This window comes from Vollenhovia emeryi, unplaced genomic scaffold, assembly GCF_000949405.1.
Source record: "Vollenhovia emeryi isolate VEMERY1.0 unplaced genomic scaffold, V.emery_V1.0 DF939125.1, whole genome shotgun sequence".
Lineage (NCBI taxonomy): Eukaryota > Metazoa > Arthropoda > Insecta > Hymenoptera > Formicidae > Vollenhovia > Vollenhovia emeryi.
In genome coordinates, this window is record NW_011967241.1 from 2086966 (window position 1) to 2104038 (window position 17073).

Below are 17073 nucleotides of genomic sequence, written 5' to 3' on the forward strand. Positions count from 1 at the left end.
CCGTGTAGATATTATAAAAATATATCTTATTTTAAGTAATATGCTTACGTTCGCAAAGTTATTTCTATTTTATTAAGTGCTAAAAAGGCAGTCGGAACAAATAAAACTGTAAAGAAATTATTCTAGTATCAAAGAAACGGCTTTTTAAAATCTCGAAAAACTTTTAATAAGAGTAGCATGTTTTGCTGTTTACAACTGACTATGCTTCCAGCCGTTTTCATTGGATTCTTCTCTTTATTGTTCCAGAGCAATAACTGCCTTCGAAGCTTGTTTCACTACCTCTTAACGTCTCGTGGGAAAGAAGAGCGTTTAATCTTGTGAAGAGCTACGTAAAATATTTACAGTCCGAGTTATGCAGTTGTGATTTTTGCCAGCAGCTAATTTGCAATCTTTATCATTTTAAAACAAGATAAAGAACAATTACTTTTCCTCGTCTGTGTCACATTAATTTTCTACGTAACACGAATCCCAACGAACATTCCTGAAAAGAATTTACATGATACGTTTCGTACAGTTTAATATTGTTTTTTTTGCAACACGGTCGCGTTTTAAGCCAAACGAGTTTAATTATGACAATTGACAGTTGTTCATTAATTACGAGATATACATGAAGTCGTTATGATTGTTACAATACTTATGTAGGCAATGAGCAAAGCGGATTACAAATAAATTCAATCTTTGTATTAAACTACGCGATTACTGTTTGTTTTCGATTTAAAGTATGTATATTGTTCCGACACTTTGCGAGCCCGATGTGTTTTCAACGGTTTGCCGATCTATAGTTTTGTTGTGTTAAATGTAATGTAAAACAGGATTATCCGGATAGCAGTATTTTCGGTAATATTTAACATTGTTTTCAGTATGCGATTTAATCTGTTAAACACATTTCTCTCTGTATCACCGTGAGATCAATGCAATTACAAGTGGTACATTAAATGGACTATCGGTATAAGCATTGACTTAAATTGTTTTCACAAAGTAGCGAGATAAAAGTAAATATTAATTAAAAGAATATTAATGACGTGAGAAATAATTTTCGAGTACGACGCGACACGACGACGAGAATTAATATGCAACGGAATGTAATTTTGAGAAATGCACGATGCAAGTTAATTAACTCGCGGTTGCTCGTTATAGTCCCATTCTGTAGGCGCGTGCATTACGAATACTTCGTAGAAAAGTATTCTCGGCCAAAACTTCATTATGGGAGCGAGTGTGCCGGATGTAAAGCACGCACAGGCACATTTTCACGAGACAATTTGTAACTTGAAACTTTTTTCGTATTCCGTTTTTACACATCTCTAATGACAATCCTACGCAGATATTTTATATTTAGCCAAATAAATGCTAAGGTCAATAAATCCCAAAAATGCGATGTGACCTATTTAAATTATTACAATCGAAATATATCATTTACTATTTACAATTAGCACGAAATATTGTATAATATAATTTTGTATAGTATTACTTTATACATTTAATAAAAGAGTGTTAGATAATTAAATATATGCGACAAAATATAACATGTCCGTGTACAATTGTGGATTTATTACTTTTATTATTTGTCGTTAATTTTATCTGGGTACAAGTTTTGACAAAATAAAATTTTGATGATGTTTTAAATATGACGCTTTTATGTCACATGGTTATATTAAAAGAAATTGGAAAGTAATTATTTTATAATCATCATACGTCACCCTTTACCCATTTTTTTTTATTACATCTATTACATTTATCATCTTCCTATTTGACTTTATGAGTGGCGAAATTCGTTGTTCACAATTTAATATAATTGGATTTATGTTATAGTATACATATCACCGGTACGTATGTATATTTTTACTTTAAGAAAAGCAATTTAATTAACTTGCAAAAGCGCGTGAAAATTTTCATCCTCGAATAAACTGTATTGCGGATCGTTGCGCTTTAGGTGTGCGAGCCTATATAAAGGTGTACTTATCAATATATAGGTGCATGCTGTTAAGAAAAAGGCGAGTATTTATCCTGCAAACGCAAAAGTTCGTGTTGGGCGCAAATAACCTCGACCGCAATTACGGTTCGCATTCATTCCATTCGTCGCTTGATATAAATAACTAATAAATTGCTTCAATCATGCAACATTGTAATGTGATTAATACCGTTCGTTCGCGTACTTGTTCAACTACATAATATTTCTCTCCCTCCCTTCCACCCTCCACTCTTCTCTCTCTCTCTCTCTCTCTCTCTCTCTCTCTCTCTCTCTCTCTCTCTCTCTCTCTCTCTCTCTGCATGTATTTTTATTTAACAAAGAGTTAACCCTTTTCATTTTTTACTTCCTTTCTATTGTACTGCACTTAGTTTCGTTTTCCATTCATTTGCCGACATTTTCCATTCGTTGGTTTATATCGCGTATTTATTATAAATGATATTTTCTGTAAATACAATTCAATAAGTAAATAGCTATTTATTTTATATATGATATCTGTAAATCGTAAACACGCCCATTTAATTATAATTTTCTGTGGTCATCTTGAATTTTGGTTGCAAAACAAACATTATTATATAAGATTTGTTAATGAAAAGTATCTTTATTACACGAAATATTCGACGTTTACGTCTACAGTACAAATTGCAACAAAAGTACTATCGATTTATACGAACAAAAAAATTAGTTTCATGTTTCAGTATGATGAGCGAAAAAGATAAATGAGAGATTAAGATAACGTCATATTTCTTAAGTACGAACGATAAATGTGTCATCCATGGTAATAGGACAATTTGTTAATAGTTCTATCGGTGTGGGAAATATTACTTTATATAAACGCTAAAATAACTTTTCATTAAGAAAAGTGTTTTCTGTATTAAAAAATATGTATAAAATATGTTTTAAAAAATTTTGTACGATTTCAAAATACGTCTACCGTTGTTCTCAGAGTACAGAATCTCAAGTGTAAATGATTAAAAAAAAAAGACGACAAACGTCTTCTTCTGTGAGACTTCCAAACCACTGTTTCCTCTCGCGTGATAAATAAAGAAAAAAGAATGAAGCTGTAATCCCGAGTTACACGTGGCAGTGATAAAAAGCTAACTCTCGCTGGGGCAACGGCGAAGGGCCGGTCCCGTTAATTAAAGGGCTGCGTTAATTAATCGAGCTGCCAGATCAGCGTATCGCACACCGAGATTCATGATCGTTTACGGTTTCATTATGTGTTCCATACGGATTCCATGTTAATACGCTTGGAAAACGGCAACGAAAATTTGCGAAAATGTGAAAATTAGAGAGATGAATTCCTCTACATATTTCACTATTACCTTATTTCACATGGTCTTTAACAAAATGAAGTATAAGAATGAGCTAATTAAATCTTTTGCAGAAGCTTTAATACAAAATATTTTCGAGAACAACAATTCTAATTTTTTTTAATAAACATTTGATGTTACACATATATGTGATTTCTTGATTCTGAATTTCATTTTGCGCTGCTAAGGGATCTAGACAAACCGCATCTAGTACGAGATACATGGCAAATACATGAACCGTTTTCAACTACTTCGTGCAGTGAAGTAGGTAGTCGTAATTCTATAACCTTGTAAGCTGGGAACCGTCTCACTTTCCACTTCCACAATCAATCATATAAATTAGTTCAGCTCCTGCTTTAATCCGGGCAGCACCGCTACATCATTACGACACAGAAACGGCCGTCCCAGATAGAGTTTACGGATGTAGATGATAAACTACGGGGGAAAAGTATAAACTCTAATATGAAATAATTTTAACTTGGCTAGAAGATTTATTCCCAGAAAAATTATAATTCCATCTTTCATTATTTTCGTTACCCCCCATAGCGTGTGTGATGAGACATTAATTTATTATCTCTAGATATAAAATAATTTTCACTTGGCTGGAAGATTTATTCCCAGAAAAATTATCATTCCTTCTTTCATTATTTTCGTTACACCCATAGTGCGTGTGATGAGACATTAATTTGTTATCTCTAGAATACGTGTCAAAAAATAAATATATAAATTTTTCACATTTATATTATTACATATATGCATTGTTCTATCGATGATATTTGGCGTGTTATAAGCGTTTGTAAATCTAAAAAATAGTTACATTAGAAGAAATTCTTAATACATGTATGAGATAATGTATGCGATGCATTAAAACAGAAATAAAGATTACTTTCGATAACACTTAAACTTAATCTCATTATTGATATATTCCAATATTTTAGCAAATCCTAAAAGCAACTGACTGTGCGGGTTGGTAATTTCCCAGAGTATATAGGCACTTAAATATTTAATCGGCTGCCTATTGTTTCTATTAACTAGTAAGAAACACGAGCGTCTCTAATGTTAATGTAAAAAGTTCCAAGTTTTATTGAAATTTTTCTTTGGTTCTCTCCGAGAATCGATCGTTTCATTGTGTGCGTTCACCAAGATCTCTTGTTTTTACACCTTATTTAAACTTCGGTTCAACTCATCGCTCACGAAATTTCGCGAGGGGCAAAAGTCAGTCCCGCGAATGGAGTGTTTGTGAAACAATCCAGACAGACGCCTTTGAAGTTCGTTCACTGAAGATTTTTTCATGAAATGAAAAAAGGCCGTTGCGAGGTAGAGCGAAAGCTTCAGCGCAGCCCTATTCGAGCCAATTTCATTAGCCGATCTGTCTGCTTCCCAGGCGTTCCACCTTTTCATGTGAGCGCCTGTTCTTCCATTTCAAAAGCAGCCACTAAAACGCTTCGTTGCAGTGATTTGATGAAGCTCGCGAGATGACTGAAGCGAAAGTAAGGCAGAAAAGCGACTTAGCATGAAGCATGCTCAGAGTTTTGTACCGCAAAAAATATACATATTTCTATTATCTTTTACAGATCCATATTTTCCTTGCAACTAAGCTTACATACGTCTACGAATTTAAATTGTGAATAAATGCAGTGAGTTCAATAAGCAGTAAAAGTTTAAATTTATAATCTAGTAAGTTTATATATTAACGTTTACTTTACACAATCTATGATTTGAAATAGATCTTAGGCTTTGATTCTAATTTTATATGCCACGTAATGTATGTGTAAAAAAATTATTTTAAATAATGTACACATTTTTATCTTATAAGTGTTTTTCGTATTACATGGCATACAAATTTATAAATAGAATTCAATCTTGTAATCTAACACAGATTAGAGATTGTTTGAAGTAGACTGAAAATATATTACTTGAAATAATATGCAATAAAAAATGGAATAAAACTTTTGAAAATAATCTAGATTATCCAGACACTCATTAAAAAATACAGAAACGTATATCATGTACCTTGTAAAAGCATATTTGAAGCAAATAACGTCTTATCTTTATAAAGGCTAAAATATTCCATTCACGGAGAAAAGGCGAATTGAAACGCAGAAGAGGGTGTTCTCAGGGACGAAAAATTAATGCGATTTTTAATACAAGATATCCTAGAAACCAGATGTTAGGGCGTCACGAAATAACAGGACCTACTATTTTTCTTTAATGCAGAAAAGTTTCTCTTCTACAGCTAAAAGTGATGTTTAGTTTTGTCACTTAATTGAAATGGTTTAAACTTTGGGCTTACAACATTATTTATCGACATATTCAAATATTAGAATAAGTAAAATGTTTTTTATTTCACTTACTTATTCGGCACATGAAATGATGTAGTCTAAAAGAACTTCTGTTTTAATATTCTTATCTCACTACTTTTTCCTTCATAGTTTCCACTTTATGCGTGCAATCAAAAAATTTTGACCATTAGTTTGCTCGTATAAATTTGTAACAAATGCCTTAATTTATATACTGATGCGAAAACTTTTATACCATCAGATTCTAGCGATAGCTTCGATTGAACGTGATGTGATAGTCTATGATGGATGAACGATACAATCTCGCTGAGTGATAAAAAGCAGCTTGATCAATTTGTTTTGATTGATCGTTATTATGCGGTAGTATTAATTTAATTTTTTGAGATGCAATATAATTTAAATTTAAATTTGTTAATACGAGTTGTACAGAATTGATGCACTCACCAATGGTTCAACAAGATTTGTTTCTATAACAATTTACAATAATGCAAAACTCTTTGAGAAATAAAAATATAATATTCTTTACAATAATGCAATAATAATATAATTATAAATTCAGAAAGTTAACAGAATTTAGAGATTAATACGACAGTTTGTCGATATCTCTTTATCATTTTGTACTTAAAATTTTATTGATTAATACAGCTAACGTATCAATGGCCATCACATTTCAAAAAAACTAATTTTAATTTTTGTACGGTACGTATAGAAAGATTGCGATTGGTACTAAATATTATTTTATTTTGAAATTCGTATTCTGTGTATTTTTCATTTTATTTCCTTTATCTCATTTCTTTCCTATGCATAAGGTTTTCTATGCATAACCTCTTTCGTTGGTACGTGGCAGCGTAAAGTCAAGAAGTCATTTCGGTCGAAACTCCACGCTGAAATTCCACGTAGCGAATTTTGACTTTTTACTAAGCTTATGCAGTAACCGCGCACAGTAAATCATCGTATATTACATAAAGGTGTTCCTTAAAGTAAAATGTGACAATTGCATAAACGAGATAGCTAACTTTTATCTTTTTTTTATATAAAGATGTATAATGTAGTAAAGTTTGTAAAAAAATAAAATATAAATTGTTAATTAAATAAACGGCACGATAAATATATGAATAAAAACTAAAATTGTTGGTAATTTATAATAAATTTGGATGTGTGTGTGTGTGTGTGTGTTTTTGAGTGTGTAAAATTACCTCGGAGTTGTGAAAATTATTTCACTTCCTTGTTGTTGCAGCATAAAAAGAAAATGCAGCATAAATAGAACATGTAGCTAGTTTTAATGTTTCGTGTGCAAATAAATTAGAATTTCTATATAAAATAAATCAAATCGATTAACACATTTCTTTTAGTTTCTTTTAGGTATATTTTTCTTCCTTTTTACGTTATAAAAATGTAGTATAATTTTGCGAAACGGAAAAATTTAATTGTTTTAATAGCATGTAAATGAAATCGTTTATTCTACCTAATTTTTTAATACTTTACTTTTTATCTGTGATGCTCATATTTACATACGCAGTTATTAGAACAGAGAGACCGTAAGCATGTGACCGATTAATTCAATATTCGTTTACACTTTCTGCTCCGATGTGCGTCATTAAAGAACAACAATGATCATTTGTGAAATTATGTTTGACGCACAACAACAAAGCTATTGACATTTCCTCCTGCGTATCCAAATGCAGACAATAACACTTTGTTCGTGATATTCGATAATAAATACGTATACGCGTATTAACATCCTTTTCCATAACTTGTATCTGCCCAGCACAAGTGTATTTATTTCAGACGCTCCTCATGTTAAAAGTTTTTAACGCACATTTTTACCGTGCGTACGGGATCTTCGCATAAAACTGGTGTGCAGCAGTATAATGCGATTAATCGAAAGTTAAATGGAGCAACGTATTGTGTGCATGTGACAAACAATGGTGTTACGGTAAACACAGGGTGTTACGTTATTTCTACTACATTGATCTTTCGCAACGATACAAATTCACTTTTTTTCGCAAGTGTTGTACAATGCACGTATGAAGAAAGAATGAAGAAATCGATACTAACGCAGTAAATATAATAACTATAGTACATAAACGCATCCGTGTTTTACTTTCTTCTTCTACATAGCATATCACGGTCATCTTTTTCGTCGAAAGAATTTATTTTCAACACAGCCATTACTTTCTGAAATTTATTGTAAAATATTAGTTATACGTTGCTATATGATATCGAAATAATTTTTACACTGTATGCAGTTAACAGAACAATATATTTTTCATATTGTATACGATGAAAGATAATGCATTGGAAACTTCATTGATGTGATAGAGTGTCTATAATATACACAAAAGTGCTGAATAGTTCTATGCGTTCTGAGGACGTCAGATTATAAACTAAACTTGTAATGCGAGTTTATTCAGTACGCATACAATTCAAGGTGAGCAACTTTAATTTCCACGTAGATGACTATGAAACTATCGATTTTAACTTCATAACGATAAATTTACTCAGTTATATATTAAACATAGCAAGCATAGCTCTTCGGCGGAATATGTATTTTTGTAATATTGTACCTTTTTATATAAATGTCATACTATTATTTATACTATGCAAATGCGCGTTGTAAAAATATGGTGAAATTGTCAAAAGCCCAGATGCTAGCAACAGGGTAAAACGAATATACCTTATCGTTGAACTTGTTGCACAGGCTGTCAGTAAAGTGATAGACAAACAAAAGCGCTATTAGCTGACTCACAGGGAAAATAGCTTCGGCAAACATGGCGAACATTTTAGCTACGTGTTAGAGTGATTAAATTTGACATAAATTAAGAACACACTGGCTCTCCTTTTATGGAATATTAAATTAATATGTTTGCAGCACTTTCAAATAAATTTATTCACCTTGAAGCCTATAAATTGGATTGAAATTTATAAGTCATACATAGAAAAGAAAAATTTCGCTGAGAGAGATTGACTTGCTCGGATCTTGATAAATATTAAAATCTGAGAAACATGCCTAATAAACATGCAAGTGCAGTTCGAGATGTTCATGGAAGATAGTTGGCGATATGAATAGAAAATTCAGTTATGTAATATAATTATGGCCTTCCTATTCCACTTGGTGAATAAATTTACTTGCGTTGCCCTATCTCTTTATTGTATGTAGGAATCTTATATTTTTATTTCTTAAATATGGCATCCTTATTATATATTTTTTAAAAGATTTTTATAAAGCAGAGTGTTTCGCGTTGTAATAATTTCTTCAAGTTTCATAAAAATGATAAATAAAATTTCGCGTACCTTTTTTCTCTCTCGAAGTAATAAAATTCCTAAAATATAAAATTAAATATCGTACATTTTTTAAATAACTCGATTTACTACATACTTTCATAGAAGCATCTCATTTTTCGGATATCTTAACAAGAGAGTGACTCAATATTATATTTAATTGTTTGATAATATATTTCGCTGCCTAGCCACTGTATCACAGCTATTATAAAAACTTTCATTTTTATTTTTAGAGTATCTACAGTCTCAAGTTTCTAGAGTAGAAGAGACGGGAAATCTTTTGATACGACGCGGCGGGCCGAATAAAAAGCTCAAGATAAGATCAATCCTCCAAGTGTTTCGCGCGTGACATTATTCAGTGTGCGTGTGCATTCGTTCTTACGCATTCTGTTCGTGCTTTTCTATCTATCTGCGTTCTACTTTGTGATTTACGGAAGTTCCTAAATCACGATGATAATCTCACGACATAAAACGTCCAGCTTATTAGCTGTCACTGATTTTCTGATTTTATACGATTATATTTTACTATTCTAATTCGAAATAATTTTGCGCCTCGAGAAATAAGATCAGCAACTATTATATTAATTTCAGTCTCGTAAAATAACTATCTATGTGCTATAAACAGTATGTGTAATGATAAATTTAAAAATAAATAATATAAACAGTAATGAAGGAAAAAGTAAACCACAAATAGCATCTATGCGTCACCTAGAATAAATTTCTACCTGTAGCCTAAAAATATTGTATAATATATCATTATCTCTTGCGTGTCATATTAAATTAACATTAAAGAAATAACATTAAGTACACTGTTTGCAGTTCTTCATAGACGAACTATCGACACTGAGAAAATAGAGGGATGTGAAAATTTATCGATCGTTCGGGCGCCCACATGTCAGGCTTAATCGGGCGTGTGTTACACATGCGATGGGCGTAACACACGCATAGTCGCACGTATTGTGACGCACGCACCCATATTCGAGAACGCAATATTGCAGCCGTGTCGTTATCGGCAATCAGCGGTTGGCTTCTTTACGAGTGAATAGCCATGCCAGAACCCTTGTCAAGGGCTACTTTCGTCGAAGCAACAAAGTGTGTGTTTTTTTTTAGTGACGTTGACGTTTATGTACTGAATACGATTATTTCTTTTAATCGATCGTAATTTTTTAAGCTTAGTTGTATTTAATTAAAATGAAATGAAGAAATCAATTTATAAATAATAACTAAAATTTTGTAGTATTTTTGGTTTTATATGTGTGTAAAGGAAATTTCGAATCAAAAGATTCTCCGGATTCCGCGTCAAAAGTTTAAGAAAAAAGTTAGTAAAAAAGTTAGTAAAACATATACTGCGAAAAGAAATGTGTGAAAAAGAAACGATAATTGTATTATTTAAAAAATTATGTATAAAAGTAGCCTTAGACTATGACTATATTTTATCTTATTCAAGTATGTAACATTCTAAGAAAGTTGGACAGCTTTGTTACTTTGAAAATATTACTTTGTAGAACGTGGAACAATCGTATTTTTATTATTTATTATTTTTATAAATACATCTATTATTATCTACAAATAAAACAAAAGTTTTCGAATTTTTTAACGAGATTTATCGGAATGCCGAAAATTATTCTGTAATAAATATATATTAAAGGTACATATAAGTGATGGTTTACAGTTGTTATTTAAATAATCCTGATATAAAATACTAAAAAAAGATTTAAAAAAATTTAAAAAACTTTTGCAAGAAAAAGTTTAAAATATTATCTTTTTTAATTTTAAATATTCCACAATATTAGCTCATCATGAAAGCTTTCACGCCACTTTATTGTGTGATCTTTGTTGATGGAATCAGCAACAATCGTGCTCACGGTAGTCGACACCCTTCGTAAGGGTCGCGATGAGTGTTCAAGGACGTCATGAGAAACAGCTTCCATTACCAGTCGATTCTCCCTGACCTCATTAAACGACATTTAACAATTTTACAGAAACTCTGGGAATTTGCTTTTAGTATTGAACACTGAAATCTCGTGCGCTGCGAGAACAACGCAATATCGTCGAAAGTTAAAGACGGTCGATGATAAATTTTTCAGTTTTGTTCTGTCCTGAGAAGAGACGTGAGAAGAATGAAACAGAAAAGCAGGTACGTACACATGTACGTCGCAATAGAAAGGATACGAAGAAAATGTTCTTTGTTTCTCTTTTCAAGGAACGAAATATTATTTGAAAGACTAAGTTTTCCAAAATGCTTATTCTTAACTTTAGTAGTTTTCTTAAATATCTGCAGATATCACACTTGGATGTCAGAAACCTATTTATTCCTTCGATGCATCGCGTTGGAAGAAACGTTAATGGCGCGACTGAGTTACGATTAAAATCCCCTGTGATGCAACAGTCGAAAAGATGACTGACAAAGAGCAAAACTAGGCCGAGAAAAGCACCTGATGCTTTGACGTCGTTCCTGTCCCGGCCATTGCATGAATGATCACATTGCAGGCTCTTCCTTCTCTGATATATCTTTCGACGTCCGTCTTTCCCGCATTGTCGCCACTCAAGGATACTCTTTCCCCTGTCTTTTTCTTTAGCTTTCGCACTCGATCTAGATTTTCTTGATTCCTTTTACCTACGCGTCACTTCCTCTCGCAATCCTCTTTTTCGCCAGTTATTAATCTTCTTACGAAATATTATATTTTTATATTGCAGTAAGATGGAAGTAAGAGGTAGGAAGGTGTAAGGAGGTGGAAAGTGCGTCAGCTTATGCGTCGCTCAACGTACACCCTTATCCGTTAATCTATTTCTTGCCTCTTCTTTATAGCTTTAGTATTAAGATGCTTAAGAATGACTTTACTCACTCAGTCAGTTTTTCTATATTCTCTTATTCAATTATCGCCCGTTGTTATCGCAATGAACAAGTAATTTCGAGTTAGCTAGCGCTTTGATTTTTGGATTTTTGGTTTCAGCGATCACGCGGTGATATCGATCGCTGATTATTCACAGAGAGCGATCGCGATTTCTTTCCGTACTTGTCGCGAACGCGTATCAAAAAAGAATAATACGATATGCGGAACGGCGCGGGTCGCTAACCGACCCGTTCGACTGTCGCCGCGTGAATGATTTGGTACAATGAGAATATGGTACAATGAGAGTTTTCGACCGGTGTTTTACGGCGCTACGTCGTTTCTCGGAACCGGCGCTCGGCGTTTGACGCCCGAAATTCCAAGAATTTCAGCGATTGATAAATCTCAGTAGTCGGCAAAATTACAAAAAAAATTGTCTAGATAATATCGGGATATTTAAGAAAATTTCAAAATTAAACACTTTGAGAAAATTTTTGAGAATTAAACTGGTTAAACTTTTACTAAAATACCGTAGAATTATTGAGATTCTAGAGAAAATTATTGCTGTAGATAACATATAGTTCAGTGAAAAAAGGAACAGATAGGAACGTTCTTCTTGTATCTAATTTTTACATTTTTAGTTTATAAATGGCACGAATATCATATTATCGAGATTGTAGTAGCATCGAGTTTATCTGATTGTGAGTTAAACAAATCCAATAGAGTTTCTTCGCCCTTATTAATTTTGTGTTAACAATTTATGCAATCTTGATTAAGTCTTGAATCTGGCAGACAGTTCTACGTTTGATACAGGCCAAACTCATTAGTCCCGCAATTAGTTTCTGTCGTGTTCTCTCCGAAAAAGAGAGAGCGAATCAGGTAACTTCTCTTCGTTGCGTTTGACAAGTAACAGGGGCGAAATAATTACGCGCTTCTGCGTAGCGAATTTCCTGGAGCACAACCACTCGATAATCACGAGAGCTACAATTTTCATGTTATCTCTAATAATTTATGGAAATAGTTTTGTGATAGCTGTATACCAGTTACGCGAAGTAGCGGTTTGTATTTAATACGTATTTGAGTTAAATACCTTTAGTTTAATCACACCCCACATATATGTACATACACAGTCTGCAATATAATATTCATGTTATGGCACTTATTAAAATTCCACGGTATTTTAGTAAAATTAAAGGGGCTCAGAGCCTGAACAGGATTGCAATGTCCGACGAAATATTTTATTATCAAATGTATTTATACGTTTCGATCCTTATTGGACCATCCTCAGTATAACGAAGAAAATAAATATATATACAATTAAAGTCGATCGGCGAATTAAAAGCACACATAGACGTAACATTCTCATGCGTTGTCGTAAGCGGATACAGAATCGTGTTACATCTTATTTTGTTTACACTGTTTACAGAAACATTTTACAATGAAACATTTCTTTAATGTACTAGTAACTTAACAGTGAAATGCGAAATTAATTCGCGATTTTATTGGTAACTTTATTTCGTTATTTACAAGATATTTTAAAACTGATATTAGACATCTAAGAAAACTGTGTGAATTTGTAGTAAAAGCAATTCCAGATTTCTGTTTGCGGTGGCACGAATGCAATATATAAATATATAATAATCAATGCAGACGGAAAATCACGCGTTTTATGCGAATTTTATATTCCAGGCATTTCGATAAGGGTACGCGGCAAGGAATACGTCGAAGATTTCGATATAAATGTGACTGAACGCGTGTTGTCAGAAAGGCGTGTAACGACCCATACGAATGTAAATTTTTTTACAGTAAAAGATCTACCAGCATACGAAGGTTCCTGTGCGGGTCCATAAATAATGTATGCCCGTCGGTCACGTTCATAACATGGAAATCAAACATGGGAACTGACAAGCCTTATCTATATATGTGAATTGAGGCGCGATGTTTTATTATAATATATATCACGTCTGCTGTTAGGCTGCGTGCAGTAAAATTGTATCCCACGTATATTATTTGAAAATTCGTTCTTAATTTGTGTTACTTGTTCTATTTCATATGTTTAAATCTTTTATTTCTCACCATTTTACTCTCCTCATTCACAAATTAAGTGATTGGTAAAGAGATAATCTTTTAGAACACGGAGTTTCTTCATCACTCACAATCAGTAAAACTATCAACTTTCGAGCATACTTGAAAACTAAAAAGAATGATTAATCAAAACTAAGACTAATATTTTATAATGTCACCGTTTAAAATTATTTGTAATTTAAGATTTAATATCAGATAAAATTATATTGCATTTATATATCGGCTACTTGCTCCAAAAAAATACTTTTATAAATTACGTTGATATAAAACTCAATCGTTTTCTGTATTTTAATACATATGCAATAGTATTATATATTACAATGAGAAAAATGTTTGAGAAATATATGATTACATTAATACAAATAATTTATAATATAATTAAATTATTTTAAATATTATTTTAATATTACATTTAATGTAACATGAAATTCTGTAAAGTAATTAAAAATTATGAAAATAAAAAAATTTTACTATTTTATAAAATAAGATGTACCGAATGTAATATTGTGTTACATATAAATAAACTTTCATTATTGCCATGCCAGCTTAAAATGCATTTTTAGTAGCAGTGATAAAATCTGAATACGTATTTTATATGTTTCCAAGCTTTACGGTCAAAAATTCTTTTTACGAACACATACAAATGTAATACACTTAAATGGTCTATCTGCATGTAAATTGCGAAATATTTTCAGCTTTGTGTGATTCATGCCCTGTGGATAAAAAGTAATCTGTAGCTGACAGGATTCAAAATAAATGTTCGAGGGAAACTGTAGGACAGTTCTAATTGTTAGCGGCAAACAGAAAGGCAATTTCTCAGTCGGCTAATCGCATGAACTTCCACTAATGTCTGCTATTCTCCCGATTAATGTACTCTCGACAATTATCTGGCGTCATAGAAGAACTTTGACTAGTTTCCACTGGAAATTGCGACTGCACAGAGTACAGCTGCTCTCATAACAAGCAATAAATTTTCTCACTAAATATCATCTTTTTATTAAACATACTCTGTCAAATAACGTCACTATCGTTTATTTAACCTCGTTAAATGTAATAAAACTTTTCCGAAGCATAATTTTTATAGTAAATATTTTCTATGTTTATTACAATTAATAAATAACATTGATTATTTTAACAGTTGTTATTTTAAAACACGACGTAAAATTTTTCTTGATGATTTATATAAGGCGGAGATATGAAAAACGTTCACACACATGTTCTCGATATCTTATTGCGAAATAATAATTGGCGAAAATTCGAATACAACAAAGTGCTGTAATTTAGAGGTGCTATCCATTAATTTTGCTCGAAGCAAGAGAATAATTTTAATGCATTCTCATCTATACAGTGAAGTGAGTTATTGTGTAGGGTCCCCGCAATATTGTAACAGAGCGAACATCCATTATCTAATTAACCTATATTTTACACATCTGTCCACGAGTCGCCTTCCATTTCATAATACATTATGTAATAAATCGCGATACATTTGTACCGTTTATATAATACAATATGCATGTGCTGTGTTGCAGGCTAGTTTACATCCTGCAATAATAATTAACATTTTAACGACGCTTATCGTTGCAAACAGTTCAAACTAAGAGACCAAAATTATAGAAATTTTATATCCGTAAATATCTGTATGTATGTACCTTTCGATTCACAGATAAATTGCATAATGCATATGTCATTGGAACTTCACAGATATAAAAAAATTGTTAGCGATTGTTTTGTATATACGCAAAGTGGAAGAAATGTGTTAAACGTAACGTGAATCTATATTATTAATTTTATAATACAGGACAAGAATATTAATGAAAACTACATACGATTAATTGAGTTTACAGTGAAAAGTTTCACAAAATTTAGAAACAAATATATTCATATATATAACAATTTAGAAAAATCTACTATTCTTGGACGCAAAGGAATTTCTGTTTTAATTATACATACTACGTCTGCTATGCTAAAATACCGCAGATATCGACGTAACTTCCTTTCGAGCTATGAATGATATCTCTCCAAATTCCTTGCATAGCAAACTATTTCACGCTACTCAAAATATTTTATACCGACCGTTGGGGGATATGCTGTATTTTCGAGTATGCGCTTTTTAACATTCTGATCGCACAGGCAAGGTGGATAAATCGGATTACGGCTGTGTCCAGGGATAGCGTGGAGAGCACATCCTATGGCAACCACCGTTCGACTACTTTCTTCGATCGACGTGTTCTATAGTGCGTGCGAAACGAGAAAGCTTTGCTCGAGGAAAAAAGATATTCCGTTTACCGTTAAAATAAACTGTCGTTGAAGCCAATAAAAAATAATATTCTCACATTATATACGAAAAGATATAGAAGCTATCTTGATATTTATAGGTGTAAATCTTCCTTAATGTTTTCTTCGTATACACAATAAAATTGCGTTATCACGATAATTTAAAATGTTAGGTGGTTTATTTATATGTATTTTAATTGTTTAGTTATAAAATATGCTGCCACGCCTATATAAGAAGTGTAATAATTGGAATCACAACGTAACGTACGCAATGTACAATATTAATAGACTGCGCTATGTGAAATAGTAGATACACCCCGGCATGCGGCACGGTGTGTCAATATCCATTGGGAGATCACTTCGTATTTCCGCGAGGAATTGGTCGTCTCATTACGGGGATAATTTCCATGTGAACGTATTTGAGGGATCTTCGTCACTGTAATGACGAGACAGAGCATAAGGTTCGTTAAAACTTGGCTCAGGTCAGACGTTTACTGAAAGTTTCAACGTCTGAGCACCGAGTAGATCGAGACAGGGCAAGGCGAATGGAAATTTCCGGTTGCCACGTGTAATCAACAACTCAAAGAAAAGTTTGCGCCGCGATATGTACACGGAAAAAACTGATTTAGTTGATTCAGCAAATCTATAGTTTGCTGAACAAAATTAAACGTTTTAAAGAAGTAAATTTGCTAATGCAGCAAAGAAGTCGTGTGTAAGAGCAATCGTTACTTTGTTCATCAAACAAATCGATTTTTGCTGAAATTATCTTAGTTACTGCAACAAATCATTTTCGCTAAGTGTGAGACGTAGCTAGCGCCAGCCTCTGAGTAGTTCGCCGACCGCCGCTAGGACGCGCACGGTGGCGGCCGAAAACTCGGAAGCAAAATTCAGTTTCGTAGGGTATAAAGGGAGGCGTGGAAGCCTCCCGCCGTAAGGAACAACAATTTATTTAATTATATAAATTGCTTGGATGCGATACTTGCCCTGGCTTCCACGCCTCCCTTTATACCCTACGAGACTGA

At 32.7% G+C, this 17073-nt stretch overlaps 1 protein-coding gene across 3 annotated transcripts in view; it reads right to left on the reverse strand.

The window, feature by feature from the left end:
• Positions 1-17073, reverse strand: part of LOC105569241 (BAI1-associated protein 3) — a 78387-nt gene that overhangs the window by 49717 nt on the left and 11597 nt on the right. The gene's annotated exons all lie outside the window — the stretch shown is intronic.